Raw genomic sequence first — 14,760 nt, 5'->3', positions numbered from 1 at the left:
GAGGGGGAGGGCAGGGGGTGGAGGGAGCTACAGGAGCGGTGTTCCGGCCAGGAGTGAAGACTGCAGGCTCCCGGGCAGCTGGGAGCGAAGCCAGGGGAAGGAAGGCTTATTCTTGCATGAATCTTAATGCAATGGGCCTCTAGTACAATATATAGTACACTAGTGGCCCAGTACATGAAATTCATGCACATTAAAAGGGAATTAATTAGAGGAAATATTTTAATATTGCTATTTGCCTTTTTTCTATAATAGAAGTGTCAGAGATGAAAGAAAATTAGTAAAACATATATGAAAATCTCCCTCCTGTCAGGGACTGGGGTGCACTGTGGGACCTAGAGTCAAGTCCCTACCCACCACCTGCATGCGCTTCAAAAACGAAGGAGACCCAGACCCAGCCAGCCCTACCTCTGTCAAGCCCCTCCAGGCGGGGGGCATGGCCTGAAGTCCCCCAGCCTGGCGCCAGGGTGGGGGGCGTGGCCTGAGGTCTCCCGGCCTGGCACCAGGGCGGAGAGTGCAGCCTAAGGTCCCCTGGCCCAGCACTGGGATGGGGGGCATGGTCTGAGGTCCCCTGGCCCGGCGCCGGGGTGGGGACCGCGGCCTGAGGTCCCCCTCAAGCCCCACCACGCGGGGGGCGTGGCCTGATGTCCCTGTTAATCTCTGCCGGGGCAAGGGGCACGGCCTGAAGTCTCTGGGCACGGCCTGAGGTCTCCTGGCCCAGTGCCAGGGTGGGAGGTGCGGCCTGAGGTTCCTGTCAAGCCCCACCAGGCGAGGGGAACATCCTGAGGTCCCCCATCAAGCCCCTCTGGGAGGGGGCTGCAGCCTAAGGTCCCCTGGCCTGGTGCTGGGGCAGGGGGGTGGGCGCAGCCTGAGGTCCCCCATCAAGCCCCACCGGGCAAGAGTCGCAGACTGAGGTCCCCCGGCCTGGCGCTGGGGCAGGGGGTGTGGCCTGAGGTCCCTCGCCCCAGCCAGGCACCATGCAGCCTCAGGTCCCTGCTATTCGGTCATGACATTATGGCATCCAGGATAATTTGCATATTCCTCTATTAAATAGAGAGATAATATATAATCTATATATATAAAACCCTAATATGCAAATAGACCAAATGGCAGAACAACCGAACAACAAGTCACTATGATGTGCACTGACCATCAGGAGGTGTGCATGGAACATGGCGGGTGTTAGCAGCAAGCAGGATGGTGGAGCAAGTGATTGGGGGCGCCAGACCAAGGCGGGGCGCTGGTTGCTATCATCCGGGTGAGCCTCTGGTGGTTACTGAAAATTCTTTGCTCTCACACACCACGGTCCCACCCGGCACTCGCACCTGTTTGCACCTGATGCCGGCACTGGAGCTTCTCAGGGCTTCTCCACCTCCCCCTGCTCCTGAGGCGCAATCGGGGCAGGCAGCCGCTGCTTGCACCTGCTGCTGGCTAGGGCCCCACTCGCACCCGCTGCCAGTACCGAAGCTGCCACTCACACCTGCTGCCAGCGCCCGGCGCCGGTCCAGATCGCTCGGCGCTGTCAGCGGGTGTGAGTGGCAGCTGCCAGCCCCTATCGCCCCTGAGGGCTTCTCCATCTCCCATGCTCAGTGAGTGTGAGCGGGGATGGCGCTGTCAGCATGTGGGCGGAACAACTGAACAACCGAATAACCAGTCACTATGACGTGCGCTGGCCACCAGGGGACTCATGTGGAACATGGTGGGCATTGGCCACAGCAGGATGGTGGAGCAGATGAGCAGGGGTGCCAGACCAAGCAGGATGCTGGTCGCTATCATCGGGGCGAGACTTTGGTGGTTACTGAAAATTCTTTGCTCTCGCATGCCACGGTCCCACCCAGTGCTCACACTTGCTGCTGGCACTGGCCCCACTTGCACCTGCTGCCAGCACTGGAGCTGCCACTCGCACCTGCTGCAAGTGCCCAGCACCAGCCCCGATTGCTTGGTGCCATCAGCGGGTGTGAGTGGCGGCTGCCGGCCCTGATCACCCCTCAGGGCTTCTCCACCTCCCCCTGCTCCTGAGGGGGCAGCAGCCACCACTCACACCCGCTGACGGCGCCGGTCCTGCTTGCTCTGTGCCATCAGTGTGTGGGAGCAGTGGCGGTGGGCAGTGGTGGGAGCAGAGCTTCCAGCAGACAGGGAACCAGGATCCATGGCAGGAGGGGCTGGGGAGGGGTGTGGAGGATGAGCCAAGACCTGCCCCTGTGCCCACTGCAGCCTCATGGTGCAAGTTCCTTTCAAGGTACACGAATTCGTGCACTGGGCCGCTAGGATATAATATGATTGTATGCTATATGCTATATAATGTATAACCTATAACATCTATAACATACACTATATAATGTATAATGTGTAATATATAACATATAATATATAATATATATACATATCATTGATAATAAAACATATGCTTCACTGTCCAAAACTTTTGGAAGTAGAAAAGTCACAGGAAATAATGTCATTAATAAGAATAGTAGTAGTTAACAAATACTGCATGGACTTAAGTATTAACTTTATTTAATCCTTACAACGATCTGATGAGATATATACAAATTTTTTTAGATATATACTATTATTACCATTTGACAGGTGAGGAAACTTGATTCCTAAAAAGATTAGATAACATGCCCATGATTCCACAGTTAGTAAGTAGCATAGCTGGAATTCATAGGCAATTAATTATAAGCATGCTCTTTTTAGAAAATGGGCTTTATTGAGGTAAATTTTGTATACCATAAAATTCACCCATTTTAAGTACACAATTAAGTGATTTTTAGTAAATTTACAGAGTTGTGCAACTATCACCACAATCCAGATTTTGAACATTTCTATCATTCCCAAAGATATCCTGAGTATCCATTTGCAGTCACTCCCCATTTCTACCTCTGGCCCCAGGCAACCATCAATGGTCTTTCTGTCTCTATAGATTTGGCTTTTCTGGACATCCTATATAATAGAAGGCTAATAGGCAAATAGACTGAACAGCAGAACAACCAAACAACCGAACAACCAGTCGCTATGATGTGTGCTGACCACCAGGGGACACGCGTGGAATATGGCAGGTGTCGGCAGCAGGTGGCAGAGTGCAGAACATGGTGGCCATTGGCCATAGTGGAATGGTGGAGCAGGTGAGTGAGGGTGCCAGACCAAGGTCGGGCACTGATCGCTGTCATCGGGGCGAGCCTCTAGTGGTTACTGAAAATTCTTTGCTCCCACATGCTGCGGTCCCACCTGGTGCTCACACCTGCTGCCGGCGCCGGCGCCGGCTCCAGCCCCACTTGCACTTGCTGCCGGCACCAGAGTCACTGCTTGCACCCACTGCCAGCGCCTAGCACCGGCCCCAATTGCTTGGCACCGTCAGCTGGTGTGAGCAGCAGCTGCCGGCCCCCATTGCCCCTCAGGGCTTCTCCACCTCCCCCTGCTCCTGAGGGGTGATGGGGGCAGCAGCCGCTGCTCACACCCACTGCCAGTGCTGGCCCCGCTCGCACTCACTGCCAGTGCCCGGCGCCAGTCCCGATTGCTCGGCACCGTCAGCCCATGGGAGCAGCGGCGGTGGCGGGAGCAGGGCTGCCAGCAGAGAGGGGACCGGGGATTGCGGTGGGAGGGTCTGAGCGGGGGCATGGAGGATGGTCTGAGACCCGCCCCGGTGCCCACCAAAGCCTCGTGGCCCACAGTTCCTTTCAAGGTGCATGAATTTGTGCACTGGGCCCCTAGTCCCATATAATAAAGAGGTAATATGCAAATTGACCATCACTCCAACACACAAGATGACTGCCCCCATGTGGACACAAGATGACCACCACAAGATGGCCGGCAGGGGAGGGCAGTTAGGGGTGACCAAGCCAGCAAGGGAGGGCAGTTAGGGGCAATTGGGCTGGCAGGGGAGCAGTTAGGTGTCAATAAGGCTGGCAGAGGAGTGGTTAGGGGGTGATCAGGCTGGCAGGGGAGTGATTAGGGGGTGATCAGGCTGGCAGGAGAGTGATTAGGGGGTGATCAGGTCAGCAGGCAGAAGTGGTTAGAGGCAATCAGGCAGGCAGGCAGGAGAGCGGTTGGGAGCCAGCAGTCCTGGATTGTGAGAGGGATATTCGACTGCCCATTTAGGCCTGATCCCGATCCCTTGAGGGGTCCCAGATTGGAGAGGGTACAGACTGGACTGAGGGATACACAGCCCCCCCCACCATGCACGAATTTTGTGCACCGGGCCTCTAGTCCTATATAATAAAAGCCCAGCGACCATAACAGCGTAACAACTGGAACAACTGCTCGACCAGTCGCTATGAGGTGCATTGCAACATGGCGAATGAGGAACCACGGAGAATTGGGTGGGTGGAGCTGGCAGGACTGGGAATGGCTAGCAGGAGGAATGACTGACCTCTTAGTCCCTCCACCTGCCCACAGGCTCCAATCGCAGCATGGTGAATGGGGAACCACGGGGAACTAGGTGGGTGGCAGCGGGGCAGGACTGGGCTGAAGAGAGGGCGGAACAGCCGACCTCTTGCTCCCTTCCCCAGTCCTGCAGGTTCCAATTGCAGCATGGTGAATGGGGAACTGGGTGGGTGGTGGCAGGGTGAGACCAGGGACTGGCAAGCAGGCAGAAGATGGCCCTGATTGCAGGCTAGGCCTAGGGACCCTACCCACACATGATTTCGTGCGCTGGGCATCTAGTTTTATATAAATGGAATCATATAATATGTGGTATTTTGTTTCTGATTTCTCTCAGCGTAATGGTTTTGAGGTTCATCCACATTGTAGCATCTATCAGTAGTAGTTCATTCCTTTTTATTGTTGAATATAATTCCATTTTATGGACATACCACATTTGTTGATCCATTCACATTTTGAGGAATAGCAACACTTTTCTAAAGTGGCTGCATTATTTTACATTCCCACCAGTAATGTATGAGGGCTGCAGCTGCTCCACATCCTTACCAACTTGATATCACAATATCACAGCTTGATATTGTCTCTTCTTTTTATTATAGACATTCTAGTACTGTGGTCGGCAAACTGCGGCTCACGAGCCACATGTGGCTCTTTGGCCCCTTGAGTGTGGCTCTTCCACAAAATACCATGGCCTGGGTGAGTCTATTTTAAAGAAGTGGCATTAGAAGAAGTTTAAGTTTAAAAAATTTGGCTCTCAAAAGAAATTTCAATCGTTGTACTGTTGATATTTGGCTCTGTTAACTAATGAGTTTGCCGACCACTGTTCTAGTAGATGTGTGTTTTTTTTTATTTATTTTTTATTTATTTTTATTTTTTAAAAATATATTTTATTGATATTTTACAGAGAGGAAGGGAGAGGAATAGAGAGTTAGAAACATCGATGAGAGAGAAACACCGATCAGCTGCCTCCTGCACACCTCCCACTGGGGATGTGCCCGCAACCAAGGCACATGCCCCTGACCGGAATCGAACCTGGGACCCTTCAGTCCGCAGGCCGACGCTCTATCCACTGATCCAAACCGGTTTCGGCAATGTGTGGTTTTTTTTAAATGTCTATTCAGCCCTAGCTGGTTTGGCTCGTTGGAGAGAGCATCAGCCTGCGGACTGAGGGGTGGCAGGTTTGATCCCGGTCAAGGGCATATGCCCGGGTTGCAGGCTCTATCTCCAGTTGGGGGCGTTCAGGAGGCAGCCAATCAATGATTCTCTCTCATCATTGACGTTTCTATCTCTCTCTCCCTCTTCCTTCCTCTCTGAAATAAATAAAAATATAAAAAAATAAATGTCTATTCAGATCCTTTGCCCATTTTATTTAAAATATATTTTATTGATTTTTTTACAGAGAGGAAGGGAGAGGGATAGAGAGTTAGAAACATCAATGAGAGAGAAACATCGATCAGCTGCCTCCTGCACACCCCCTACTGGGGATGTGCCCGCAACCAAGGTACATGCCCTTGACGGGAATCGAACCTGGGACCCTTGAGTCTGCAGGCCGACGCTCTATCCACTGAGTCAAACCGGTCAGGGCCCTTTGCCCATTTTTAAACATAGTTTTATTTATTTCATTTATGTATTTTTATTAATTTCAGAGAGGAAGGGAGAGGGAGAGAGAAATAGAAACATCAATGATGAGGAGAATCATGGATCAGCTGCCTTGAGACTCACAACCCAGGCATGTGCCCTTGACCAGAATCAAACCCGGGACTCTTCAGTCCACAGGCCAACACTCTATCCATTGAGCCAAACCAGCTAGGCCTAGTATATGTGGTTTTAATTTGCATTTCTCTAATGAGTAATGATGTTGAGCATCTTTTTATGTACTTATTAGTCATTCATATATCTTCTTTGGTAAAATATCTATTCAAAGCCATTTTTAAATTGGGCAGTTTATCTTATTGAGTAAGAGTTTTTAAATATTCTGGAAACAAGCGTTTATCAGATACATGATTTGTAAATGTTTTCTCCCAGTCTGTAGCTTGTCTATTCATTTTCTTTTTTTTCAAAATATATTTTATTGATTTTTTTACAGAGAGGAAGGAAGAGGGATAGAAAGTTAGAAACATTGATGAGAGAGAAACATCAATCACCTGCCTCCTGCACACCTCCTATTGGGGATGTGCCCACAATGAAGGTACATGCCCTTGACCAGAATCGAACCTGGGACCTTTCAGTCCGCAGGCCAACACCCTATTCACTGAGCCAAACTGGTCAGGGCTATTCATTTTCTTAATGGTGTCTAAAGAAAGAGCAAAAGTTTTAAACTTTGAAGTCCAATTTATTTCTGCTTTTATGAATCGTGCTTTTTTAAAAAAATATATTATTGATTTGAGAGAGAGAGAGGAAGGGAGAAAGAGAAAAAGAAGGGGAAACATCAATTGGAACACCCAACTGTGGATCAAACCCATAACCGAGTTATGTGCTTTGACTGGGAATCAAACCAGCAACCTTTCAGTGCATGGGACAATGCTCAACCAACTGAGCCACACCAGCTAGGGCTACAAATCATGCTTTTGGTATCATATTTAAGAACATAAAGATTTACTCCTGTGTTTTCTTCAGAAAGGTTTCTAGTTTTAGCTCTTACATTTAGGTTATGATCTACTTTGAGTTGATTTTTATGTAGCGTGAGGTAGGTGTTTAACTCCACCTTTTTGCATGTGGTTATCCAATTGTCCCAACACTATTTGTTGAAAAGATAATCGTTTCCCTTTTGAATTGCCTTGGAACTTTCTTGAAAATGATTTGACCATAAAAGGGTTTATTTCTGGGCTCTCTGTTCCATTGATCTATTATCTCTATCCTTATGCCAGTACCACACTGTCTTGATTTCTGTAGTTTTAGATAGTACATTCTGAAATTGGCAAGTGTAAGCCATTTTAACCATATTCTTTTTAAAAGTTGTTTTGGCTTTTCTAGAGCCTTTGCATTTCAATATAAATTTTAGGACCAGCCTGTGAATTTCTACATAAAAGCCTGCTAGGGATTTCTAGGGATTGTTTTGAATCTATAGATCAATTTGAGGAGAATCACCATCTTGACAATATTGAGACTTCTAGTCATGAAGGCCATTCTGCCTCACCTATGCTTAGCATTTCAACACCCCCCACGACAGTGCTGCTTTTCTCCTAGGTCTCTGGACAGGGTGAAGTTCAGCCATCCTGAAGCCAGGCAAGTCCCCCCCCCCCCCCCCCGCCCCGCCGCTATTCACGTGCGTGTGCTTCCCCTGCTTCCACTAAAGCTACCCGCCCCAAGCTGAGGCTGCCAGAGCTGACTTACCTGAAGTCCCTCTCTGCCCTATGTCAGGACAAAGACATTTTGTCCTAAGAGCTATGTGATTACTGTTTTTTTAAGAACTTTTCAAACTACAGCGGGAAGGCAGGGGAGGTTGGGGGGGGGGGGGAGGGCGCTGTAAGAGATCAACGGAAGGACTTGTACGCATGCATATAAGCATAACCAATGGATACAAGACACTGCGGGGGGGGGGGGGGGCGGGGGCAGGTAAAGGCATGTACTGGGGGGTAGGGGAGGCCGGAGGGGGGAGGTCAATGGGGAAAAAAAAAGAAGACATATGTACTACTATTTGTAATACTTCAATTAAAAAAAAACACACAAAAAAGAAAATATTTAAAAACAAGTGGATACAAAAATAATAACTTAGTTTTAGAACTAATAAATAACTTCAGACCCTATATTCAATCCCGCCTCTATCCTGCCTCTATCCTTAACCACAGTCTCCCAAGTCCTAAAGCTGTACTTCTGGCAACACTAATTATTGGAGGCTTTTTTTTTCCCCTCACTTCCTTCATGGTGCAAACACCATATATTAGCTCTTCACTGCTCCCACTCACCTCAACTCTGGGGCTCACACTTAGAATGTGTGTGTTTGCATGTACATCTACTGAAATGCAGTACTTATGAATATGTGGTTTGTATCTTGAGGCTTCTAAAGTATAGTGTTGCTTTGTGCTGGTTCAGAAAGAACATAAAAATTATTAACTCTGTGGGAAAGTGTTCTTTTTAGCATCTTCATTTTATTTTTTAAAAAAGTTTTTCATTGCCGAAACCGGTTTGGCTCAGTGGATAGAGCGTCGGACTGCGGACTGAAAAGTCCCGGGTTCGATTCCAGTCAAGGGCATGTACCTTGGTTGCAGGCACATCCCCAGTGGGAGGTGTGCAGGAGGCAGCTGATCGATGTTTCTCTCTCATCGATGTTTCTAGCTCTCTATCCCTCTCCCTTCCTTTCTGTGAAATATCAATAAAATATATTTAAAAAAAAAGTTTTTCATTGATTTCAGATAGGAAGGGAGAGGGAGAGAAACATTAATGAGAGAGAATCATTGATCCGCTGCCTCCTGCACACCCCACCCTGGGGATGGAGCCCGCAACCTGGGCATGTGCCCTGACGGGGAATTGAACCATGACCTGGTTTATAGGTCTACGCTCAACCACTGAGCCACGCCAGCCAGGCAACATTTCCATTTATTATAAGGGGACATTGTCTACAACATGTTTCAAAGTAAATATATTTCATTACAATAGTGATATTAATTTCATCTTTGAATGATGATGGGTGTTGAACAACTTCCTGTATTTTTTTTATCTGGCATAGCATACCACACTCTTTGTTTTACTCTATCTCCCGGGCTACTCCTTCTGTCTCCTTGGCAGGTTCTTTATCTTCTCCCGGATGCCTCCCTGCCTTTGGTGTTGCCAGTCCTTCCTGTACTTACACCCTTGAAAGTCTCCTCAACACCTCATGAATATGTGGCTTGCATATTGAGGCTTCGGAAGCATAGTATTATTTTCTTTTTTAAAAAAATATGTATTTTTATTGATTTCAGAGAGGAAGAGAGAGGGAGAGTCAGAAACATCAATAATGAGAGAGAATCATTGATCAGCTGCCTCCTGCACGCCCCCTACTGAAGATCGAGCCCGCAACCCGGGCACATGCCCTTGACCGGAATAGAACCTGGGACACCCTTCAGTCTGCAGGCCGACACTCTATCCACTGAGCCAAACCGGCCAGGGCGCATAGTATTATTTTCAATTCGTTCATAAGGAGCACAAAAATGATTAACTTTTAAAAAATTTGTTCATAGATACAGAGAACAGACTGACAGCTGTCAGAGGGGACGGGGTGGGTCTGGGTTAAACAGGTGAAGGGATTAAGCAAAAATAAAAACAAAACAAAACAAAACACCTCATAGACACAGATAACAGTATGGGGATTACCAGAGAGAAAGGGGGGTGGGGGCAGGTAGAAGAGGGTAAAGAGGGATAAATGGTGCTGGAAGGAGACTTGACCTTGAGCAGTGAACACACAATACAATATACAAATGATGTACTATAGAATTGTACATCTGAACCTATATAATTTTATTTTATTATTTTTTTTTAAAATATATTTTATTGATTTTTTACAGAGAGGAAGGAAGAGTGATAGATAGTCAGAAACATTGATGAGAGAGAAACATCGACCAGCTGCCTCCTGCACACCTCCCACTGGGGATGTGCCTGCAACCAAGTTACATGCCCTTGACCGGAATCGAACCTGGGACCTTTCAGTCCGCAGGCTGACACTCTATCCACTGAGCCAAACCGGTTTTGGCTGAACCTATATAATTTTAAAATATATATATATTTTTTATTGATTTTTTACAGAGAGGAAGGGAGAGGGATAGAGAGTTAGAAACATCGATCAGCTGCCTCCTGCACACCTCCTACTGGGGATGTGCCTGCAACCAAGGTACATGCCCCCGACCGGAATCGAACCCAGGACCCTTTAGTCTGAAGGCCAATGCTCTATCCACTGAGCCAAACCGGTTAGGGCTGAACCTATATAATTTTATTAACTTATGTCACCCCAATAAATTCAATACAAATTTTAAACATTTGTTTTTTATAATGTTTTTATTTTTATTTAAAAATATTTTTATTGATTTCAGAGAGGAAGAGAGAGGGGGAGAGAGAAACTTCAATGATGAGAGAATCATTGATTGGCTGTCTTCTGCACGCCCCACACTGGAGATAGAGCTCATAGGTCAACGCTCAACCACTGAGCCACACCAGCAGTGCATCTTTTATTGATGGTGAATATTTAGTTCCTGCCTCTCCAGGGTACAGCATATGGCACTCTGGTCTCCGAGAGCAGTCCCCTATGTTCTCCTGGATGACTAGACCAGGATCCAGTCCTTGTATCTTCTCCTTTTCCCCTCCCTCCACCCCTGCAAACCTGTTCCTCTGGAAGTCTCCCAGATCACAGGAAGTGACAATTCCATCCTTCCAGTCCTCAGGCCAGAAACCTGGGCGACATCCTTGACACCTCTCTTTCCTTCCTCCCTACATTCAGGAAATCCTGTTGGCGCTTCCTTCAAAATATTTGCAGAGTCTGGCCACTTTTCCTGTCTCCACTGTAGCCTCCATTCCACTCCATTGATGGAATAGCACCCTGCTTTCCCAGGTCTGCCTACATTCTTTTTTTTTAACAGCCTATATTTTTTGTGTAATCTTTCCAGTGTTTTTGCTTTTAGTTTTATTGAGATGTAATTGACATACAGCACTGTATAAGTTTGAGGTATACAGCATAATTTGACTTACATATACTGTGAAATGATTACCACAGTAAGTATAGTTAACATCTATCATCTCATACAGATACAAGGGGGGAAAAAAGGTTTTATTCCTTGTGATGAGAATTTCTAGGATCTACTATCTTAGCAACCTTCAAATATACAATACAGCAGTGTTAACTACAGTCATCATGTTGTACATTTGTACATTACATTATGCCTGAATTCTATTATTTATACAGCAGCCTGAGTATTAATCATATTGCCTCTCTTCTCAAAACCTTCCAATGGTTCCAATTTCTCAAAGGCCAAACACTTGGGGGGTGGGGTGGAGGTGGAAGAGGGTAAAGGGGGAATAAATGGTGAATGGGAAAAAATAAAATAAAATGAAGGGGAAAAAAGGCCAAAGACTTTATAATAACCTACAAGGTTTTACATAATCTGGTCCATCTCCTTCCAGTCAAGGCTCAAAGGATACCTCCTACCCAAATCTTCCCAGTTAGAATTGGAACACCCTCCCCCATCAACATTCCTAATCTCTTTTATCATCCAGCTCTATTATTTCCCATAGCATTTGTCACATTATAGCAGGCCATATAATTTATTTATTTTGGTTATTGCCTGATTTATGTAATTTGTAAGAAGGCATGAATTAAAAAATATATAATATCTATACTAATAAAAAGGTAATATGCTAATTAGACCGGATAGACTGGATGTCTTCCAAACGTCATTCTGGACCTCCTTCCTAAAAAAGCCGGGGGCATGGCCAGCCTGCAAACTGCCCGTGGCCCCTCACCCCAGCCAGCCCCACCCCCCAGCGGGGACCCTCCACCCTGATCTGGGGCCCCCTTCAGGGCAAGCCAGCTAGCCCCCACCCATGCACCAGGCCTCTATCCTGTATAATAAAAGGGTAATATGCAAATTGACCCTAAGAGCAGAATGACCGCTGGACCAGTCACTATGAGGCGCACTGACCACCTCTTGGTTTCTTTCCCCAGCCGGCAGGCTCCGATCACCCGATGGCCACCCACAGCAGGGTCGGGGCCAGCGAGCAGGCGGGAACAGCCGACCTCTCGGTCCCTTCCCCTGGCCATCAGGCATCGATCACCCGATAGCAAATGGGGAACTGGGGGTGGGTGGCAGCGGGGGGGGGGGGAGGGTGGGGCCAACTACGGGCAGCTGGGGAAGATGGCCCTGATTACAGGGGAGGCCTAGGGACCTTACCTGTGCACGAATTTCATGCGCTGGGCCTCTAGTATAATATAATAATATAGAACATATACAATATGTGAGATGACTGAGTCCAAGAGACCAAATCTAATTTTAGTGCTTTTGTTTTGTGTTGTTTTTTTGTTAATCCTCACCCGAGAATATTTTTCCATTGATTTTTAGAGAGAGTGGGAGGGGGAGAGAGGGAGAGAGAAACATCTATGTGAGAGAGACACATCAATTGGTTGCCTCCTGCATGAGCCCTGACCAGGGCCTGGGCCGGGGAGGAGCCTGCAACCAAGGTACATACCCTTGACTGGAATCGAACCCGGGACCCTTTGGTCCACAGGCTGACGCTGTATCTACTGAGCTCAATTGCCTAAGGCTAAATTTTTTTTTAATTGATTTCAGAGAGGAAGGGAGAGGGAGCGAGAGATAGAAACATCAAAGATGCCCTAGCTGGTTTGGCTCAGTGGATAGTGTCAGTTTGCAGATTGAAGGTCCCGGGTTCGATTCCAGGCAAGGGCACATGCCCAGGTTTCAGGCTTGATCTCCAGTGGGAGGCGTGCAGGAGGCAGCTGACTGATGATTCTCTCTTGTCATTATGTTTCTATCTCTCCCTCTCCCTTCCTCTCTGAAATCAATTTTTAAAAAAGAAACATCAATGATGAGAGAATTATTGATTGGCTGCCTCCTGCATGAGCCCGAAACTGGGCATTTGCCCTGACCAGGAATCGAACTGTGACCTCCTGCTTTATAGGTCCACACTCAACCACTGAGCCATGCCGACTGGGCAAGGCATGGATTTTTATATGTTTGGTTGCTGATAGATTCCTAGTGCTTAGAATGGGACTTATAGTAGCCATTCATAAATATGAATGATGTAAGTATATTAGTATAGTAGATCAAAAAGGAACAATTTATGGAATTAAGTAGGAGTAAAAAAATGCAACAATGTGAAGATCATTTGCTATGTTAATCCATATAACACGGTACAGTGGAAAGAGCATGGGGTGAGAGGCAACATAGGAGGGGGGAAGCCCTGACTGCCAAGGTCTACTAGTATATTCCACAGCCTTCCTGAGTTTTTAATTCTTTTCCCTCTCCCCTTCTTGTGTCCCACACTGTAACCCTACTAAACTATCAGTGGTTCTCTAAATAAAGGTGCCTTGCCGTGTAGGTATCCTTTACTGCCTTCCTTGCTTTACTTCCCTTTGGACGGAACTTAGAGAATAATACCTCTGAGGAGCTGTGCTTGATCCTCCCAAGCTCCGATTACACCCCCGCTTTGTACTTGCTCCCATGGCACCCCAAACTGTGTAAACCTATCACAATGTATTAGGAACTCAGAGATGGAACCTGAATGTTTCTGAACCCTTGCTGATTGGCCCCAGGTCAAAGCAGTTATTCTAACAATGGCCAGTAGAGGATTGTTTGCTAGAGCTTTAAGGAGGGAAATGAAATAGGAAGAAGCAAAGTTCCAGGACGCATCACATAGTTGAGTCCTCTTGGACTTGTAGATATGTCATGTTATCAATTCATTTTCCTTTAGGTGGCTTTACACATTAGTGAAGTAACACAAATGGAAATACTTCGGGCGTGCTGTTTTATGGGGCGGGGGGAGGGGGAGGTGCCCTTTGAAGGGTTTTTGTTTATTTTTGCACTTACATCACTTTGGTATATTTAGGGATTTGGTATTCTCCTAGCTGGGCCCAGGGTGGGGTTTGAGAGTTCATGGCATTGGGGAAGAGAGAAACAAGTGGTATGCTCAGGAAAGGGTTCCCACCAAATGACTACAGATCTTAGAGACAACGAGAGAGGACATCCCTGTGTAGGGACCGCTAGAAGCTATGACTTGCTTAAAGAGATTGAAGTTTCCTTGTTTTTGCTTTGCTAGGGAAGTGGAGGGAGAGTCAAGTTTGTTAGTCAGGAAGTGAAGAGAGAGAGAGAGAGAGAGAGAGAGAGGGAGGGAGGGAGGGAGGGAGGGAGGGAGGGGGAGAGAGAGAGAGAGAGAGAGAGAGCGAGCGAGCGAGCGAGCGAGCGAGAGAGCTGAAGAAGTGTGGAGAGCCGAAACCGGTTTGGCTCAGTGGATAGAGCGTCGGCCTGCGGACTGAAGGGTCCCGGGTTCGATTCCGGTCAAGGGCATGTGCCTTGGTTGCGGGCACATTCCCAGTGGGGGGTGTGCAGGAGGCAGCTGATCGATGTTTCTCTCTCATCGATGTTTCTAACTCTCTATCCCTCTCCCTTCCTCTCTGTAAAAAATCAATAAAATATAAAAAAAAAAAAAAAAAAAGAAGTGTGGAGAGGTGGTGACAAACCAGAAGGCCAGAGGAGATGAGACAAGCTAAGAGGAGCCACTACAAGTGACAGGTGACTAGCAATGACCAAGATGTGTATCAGCCAGAAATCCTCCAACATTCATGAAGACACCGATTTCCTATTAGTCATGTAACATAAAAGCTCAAGTCGCCCTGGCTGGGTAGCTCAGCTGGTTAGAGCATCGTCCCAATACACCAAGGTTGCGGGTTTGATCCCCAGTGAGGGC

This window comes from Plecotus auritus, assembly GCF_963455305.1.
Source record: "Plecotus auritus genome assembly, chromosome: X".
NCBI lineage: Eukaryota > Metazoa > Chordata > Mammalia > Chiroptera > Vespertilionidae > Plecotus > Plecotus auritus.
Note: the sequence above shows the minus strand (reverse complement) of the source record.